This window comes from Silene latifolia, chromosome 10 (genome assembly GCF_048544455.1).
Source record: "Silene latifolia isolate original U9 population chromosome 10, ASM4854445v1, whole genome shotgun sequence".
NCBI lineage: Eukaryota > Viridiplantae > Streptophyta > Magnoliopsida > Caryophyllales > Caryophyllaceae > Silene > Silene latifolia.
In genome coordinates, this window is record NC_133535.1 from 120,899,769 (window position 1) to 120,905,494 (window position 5,726).

Consider the following 5,726-nt stretch of genomic DNA (forward strand, 5'->3'; position numbering starts at 1 on the left):
AGAAGAGTCACATAGTCTTTCCTAGCTTCAACTCCTTCCGGCTTGATCTCTTCATACTCAAAGGGGTAAGGTGGTATGACAATGGAAGAGGAGGGAGTTTCAAGATCACCCTTTTGTTGTTGAATAATATACTCGGCCTCTTTAGAAAGGGGAAGTAGATAATTGGTCCGGTGGACGCTTAGACGACAAATCTTCGAAGGCAAGGTGAACGATCTAGCTTCACTAGTGAGCCATCCATACTTAGTGTCAAGGGGGTTATGGGCAACCCACTTGAACTTGTGTATCATAGTATGCATATCAACAAGATGGCCACCCTCCTTTGCTTTGTACTTGTTATCCTTATTGAAGTTAGGATCAAAGTGCTTAGCTAGGATAGTGACTAGGCCGCCATTGACAATAACGGTTGTGCCCTTCTTCCCACAATCAATGTTGAGCCATCTATCTACCAAGAGCCTCAAAGAATTGTAAGGCTTGGTGTGTACTCTTCCAATGTTCAAAGCCGATTCAAGGAGAATAAAATCAAGTTTGGTGAAATGGTTGGTATCTTTCCTTGCAATTATGGTGTTACCCACGACCTTGTGCCATACTCTTATGCCCGGATGGTGGACCAAAAGAGCACGACTCGCATGAAAATCCTCAAATTTCTTCCTGGAGATTGCCTCCCAAAAAGGTTCGGGGTCATACTTTCCATAATTCTTAAAATAACGCGGTTCATCACTAAGACCCAAAATTTCACTCAATTCCCTAAAGGTAATGCGTCTACTAACATTAGCTAGACGAAACTCGAGATTCTCCCTATTCTCAACTTTGGTGACTTTCAAGGAACTCAAAAATTCCAAGGTAAGGGAGGGGTATGTCAATTCCTTTGTTTCAAACAATTTCTTCAACCCCATGGCATTGAAAAAGGCTCTAGTTTGCTCAAGAACACCCAATTTTTCTAAGGTATCTTCACATATAAATTTGGTGGATTGTAATGACTTCATAACAAACTTGACAAAGGTATTCCTATGGGTATCGAAAATAAAAGTTACCTCCGGATAATGCAAAAGTTGATCGATTTCCGGAGTGGAAGGTGTTGTTGCTCCCATAGAAGGTTGTTGTTGTTGTTGCACTTCCAAGTTTGGTGTTACTACCACCATAGCCAATGCTTTCTTTGTTTGAAGAGCCTTTTGCCTTTGTGAGAGTGCCTTAGCCTTTGGTGCCTTTGTTGCCTTTGTTGCTCCCTTAGTCCTTGCCATTGATGAACTAACCAAGAAAAGGATGAAAAATCTTCAATTTGTAGTATACCCAAATCGATTTGAAGGTGAAAGGTTTTGCCTTTATGAAATCAAAAATCAACTCAAAGGTTGAAGATTTTGTGCTTGGTTTCGATTTTTATTGAAGAAGGAGTGATTGATTTGTTGTTAGAAGGATGGTTTGATTTGTTTTTCGTGAATCTTGTTGAGGGTTTTTGTTTTTGTGATGGAGAGGATGAGGGTTTTGATGTTGTGGGTACTGTTTATGAAAGAATGAATGAATGAATGAATGAAGGTGGGAGGGGTTTTAAAGAGACCGAAATTTTCGAATCTGCAGGGGCAATCCGTGCGGATTCTGCCCAATCCGTGCGGATTCTACTCTTTCTGGGCTTTACAAAACTCGCCTAAAGACGGGTGGATTCGGTGGAAGACGCTCGGATTTTCTTGACACGGGACGGGCGGATTTGGCTAAAGACGGACGGATTTCAGTCCAGAAAATTTTGCTTGTTTTCCTCAGCTGCAAAGACGGACTTCTTTCTTTCAAGACGAGCGGATTCTTCAAGACGGGCGGATTCTTGCTCAGGACGCCCGGATTCAGTCACAGTCAAGAATTTTTCAAAATTCAGCTCAGTTCAGGACGGGCGGATTTTCTGCAGTACGCTCGGATTACTGAAGACGGGCGGATTCTGTGGAATCCGCTCGGATTCTTCCCCTGTGTACACGGATTCAGTTCCATCTGTGCACAATGCACTTCCCTTACCATTCTTCTATTCTTTCTTCAAGTCTTGTGTTCGTCATTGTGGGGGCACTACTAGGCATGGATAGCCTAGGCAATTGTCATCCCCACACTAAGGTAAAGCACTACACATCAATTGAAATTGTTAGTCCTTCCCTCACTTCTCTCAAACAAGACAATTATCTTGATCAAAGTAAATAAAAATCCAAAGATGACAAAAATGCAATACAAGAATTGAAATGTAAGTTAGGGAGTTAGAAATATTTACAAGTGGTGGTTTAGGGAGGACTCCACCAAACTCTCATTCTTGATGAGATGTCAAGGGGGCATGTCCAAGGTGTTGTTGATGTTGCTCAACACCTTGAAGAAGTAATCAAAGGCTTGTTCATTATCATGGTAGAGGTTTTCAATAGACCTTGGCCTTTGTTGTTGGTCTTGATCGATGGCATTACCAATGTAGGGATTAAAAATCCCTTCAAATTCGTCGTCCCAAAGACCACAAACTTTATTAAGTTGATCATTGAAAATCTCTTGCTTAGATGGAGAAAACTCTCCCAATTTCTTCTATTGGCCAATGAGGCCATCCTCTTCTTCCTTGATTGATTTTGATGAGCTTTGCAAGCTCTCCTTGTCACAATTCACTTGCTCTTTGAATGGAGTATCTTCAATTTTCTTCTTCCATTGGAGTTCCGATTTCTTCCTTTCATCCTTTCGGCTATAATGATCAATCATGAAACATGGTTCATGCAAACGAGGAGCTCTCATAGTCTTGTCAAGATTAAAAGTTATGCTTTCATCTCCCACTTCTAGAGTGAGCTCACCATGTTTCACATCAATCACCGCACCCGCGGTGTGTAGGAAAGGTCTTCCTAGAATGATTGGAATGTTGGAATCTTCCTCCATATCAACAATGACAAAGTCCACCGGGATGAAAAACTTCCCAATTCGCACGGGGACATCTTCCCATATCCCTAATGGTGTCTTCGTCGATCTATCGGCCATTTGGAGTGTGATGTTGGTGCATTTAAGCTCTCCCATCCCCAACCTTTTACTCACCGAGTACGGCATGACACTCACACTAGCCCCTAGATCACATAAGGCTTTGTTGATCGTTGTGTCGCCAATGGTACACGGTATTGAGAAGCTTCCCGGATCCTTTAACTTTGGAGGTGAACTCCCTTGAAGTATTGCACTACTCACTTTAGTGAAGGCGATAGTCTCAAGCTTCCGGATCGACTTCTTCTTTGTGAGGATATCTTTCATGTATTTCGCATAGGCCGGCACGTGATTGATTAATTCCGTGAAAGGAATTGAGACTTCCAAATTCTTCACAATTTCCATGAATTTTCCTAGTTGATCATCAAATTTGGGCTTGGCTTGACGACTTGGAAAAGGAAGTCTAATTACAATGGGCTCTTTCTCCTTGGCCTTGTCTTCATTTTTCTTTGAACTTTCTTCTTTTGATGATTCTCCATCTTTGGAGTTTTGCACAATTTCTTCCTTTTCACTAGCTTTCACAACTTCATCCTCAACTTGCTTCTTTGGTGCTTCATACCTTGTACCACTTCTCAAGTGAATGGCACTAACCGTTTCATGTCTAGGGGGATTACTTTGAGGTGGTAATTGCCCCTTTTGTCTTTGTGAGCTTGAAGATGCTAGTTGAGTCAATTGTGTCTCCAACATCTTGGTGTGAGCTAGAATGTTGTTGATGGTGGTTTCCTTTGCTTGGCTATCTTTTTGCATTTGAGTAAAAAATTCTTGTTGATTCTTTTGCATTTGGAGGACCGCTTTTTGGACATCGAAACCTTGGTCATTTTGGTGATTGTATGTATGGATTTTGATTTTGGTAACCTTGGTTTTGATTGTAAAAGGGTCTTTGATTTTGGTTTCTCATGGGTGGTGGGGTGTATGTTGTTTGAGGGTTTTGAACATTTTGGCTTTTGTATGAGAGATTTGGATGGAATTTGGTGTTTTCATTGTAAAAGTTGGAATAAAGGGTACCACTCTTGTATGCTTGGAAAGCATTCACTTGTTCATTTGTTCCCCTACATTCACCTTGGTCATGTCCCAAAGTTCCACAATTCTCACATATCCCACTTGGGATTGATGAGGATGCCGTCATGGCATTAACATGATGCTTTGATGATTTTGAGTTTTCCTCAAGTCTAGCCATAGCTTGTTCAAACTTCAAGTTGATTATGTCAATGTGAGCACTAAGTTGAGCACCCAATTGAGTAACGGAGTCCACTTCATGCTTTCCTCCTCTAGTAGCCTTGCGAGGTCTACTATATTGTGAGTTATGGACCGCCATTTCCTCAATCTTGTTCCATGTTTGATTGTCATCAACTTCGGTGAACATTCCATTTGATCCCATATTGAGAATGTTCCTAGAATCTTCATATAAACCATTCCAAAATTGTTGTACCAAAAACCATTCGCTAAGTCCATGGTGAGGACATGAGCGACAAATTCCCTTAAACCGCTCCCAAGCTTCATACAAAGATTCTTCATCCCTTTGCTTAAAACCCGTAATTTGAGCTCTTAGCATGTTAGTCTTTTCCGGTGGGTAGAATTTTTTGTAGAAAGCTAGAGCCAACTTCTTCCAAGAATCTATTCCAAGGGTGGCCTTATCAAGGCCCTTCAACCATTGCTTCACGGTGCCGATTAAAGAAAAAGGAAATAAGACCCATCTAATTTGGTCTTGAGTCACGCCCGTTTGAGAGATTGCATCACAATAGTCGCAAAAGGTTTCCATATGAGAATGAGGGTCCTCACTAGGCATCCCCCCAAATTGGCTCCTCTCAACTAATTGGATGAAGGCGGACTTGGCAATAAAATTTCCGGTTTGATGTTGCGGTGTAGGAGTACCATTTGGTAGATTCTCCTCGGTGGGTACGGAGTGTGACGAGAATTTAGGCATTGTAGGTGGATTTTGTGGGGTATTGTGTAATGGGTTCTCTTCTCCTTCTATTGCGAATGGATTGACAAACTCACTAGTGGGTTGAACAACTTCACTAATACCTCTTAAATTCCTCCTAACAAGTCTCCAATTGTTCGTCAAGGTTCTTTCGATTTCACGGTCAAAAGGTAACAAATCACCTTGTAACCTTCTAGACATGCAAAATATCAAACAACTCGAAAACAATTAGAACAAACCTTGAGGAGTTTTACTTCCCCAAGGCGAAGAAAGACACAACTAATAACAATAAAAAGAAATCTAAATCAAGTAAACACCGTCCCCGGCAACGGCGCCATTTTTGGTGCGAGTCCGTTTCGTATTCACAAATTAAGATGTGGTCGTTGGGTCACGGTCGAATCAAAACACAATTTATAGCTTCACAAACAACTCTACAATTATTAAAGAGGCAAGTAAAGGTCGGATCCCAAGGGACGGGTATTGAAATGAGATTTCTATTGCAACTAGTGGTGTCTATGGGGTGTCACAAATTGGGTTGATGTAGAAGGTCACTAAACTAAAATAGCAATGAAAATAAACAAGCAAGATGAATTAAAGGGGTGTAAACAATTGATTAAAGGCACTAGGGTGTCATGGGATCATAGGGGAATCATGGGAATTGATCATACAAACATGTTCTCAAATTATAAGCTAGCAATTATTGTTGTGATGGATTGAGTTGGGTTATATCTTACAATCCTAGGAAAGTTTGGGTCCCGGAGCCGAATCGATTAGATTGTACAACACCTACAAGTCGACTTAATCTTCCCTACTCAATAACATGCATGGTCTAATGAGA

The 5,726-nt window shown here is 41.2% G+C and overlaps 1 non-coding gene across 1 annotated transcript; it reads left to right on the forward strand.

The window, feature by feature from the left end:
* Positions 1-4,412: 4,412 nt before the first annotated feature.
* LOC141610051 (small nucleolar RNA R71) lies at positions 4,413-4,519 on the forward strand. Its single transcript, XR_012527945.1, has one exon. It is a non-coding gene; the product is annotated as a small nucleolar RNA R71 (small nucleolar RNA).
* Positions 4,520-5,726: the final 1,207 nt, after the last annotated feature.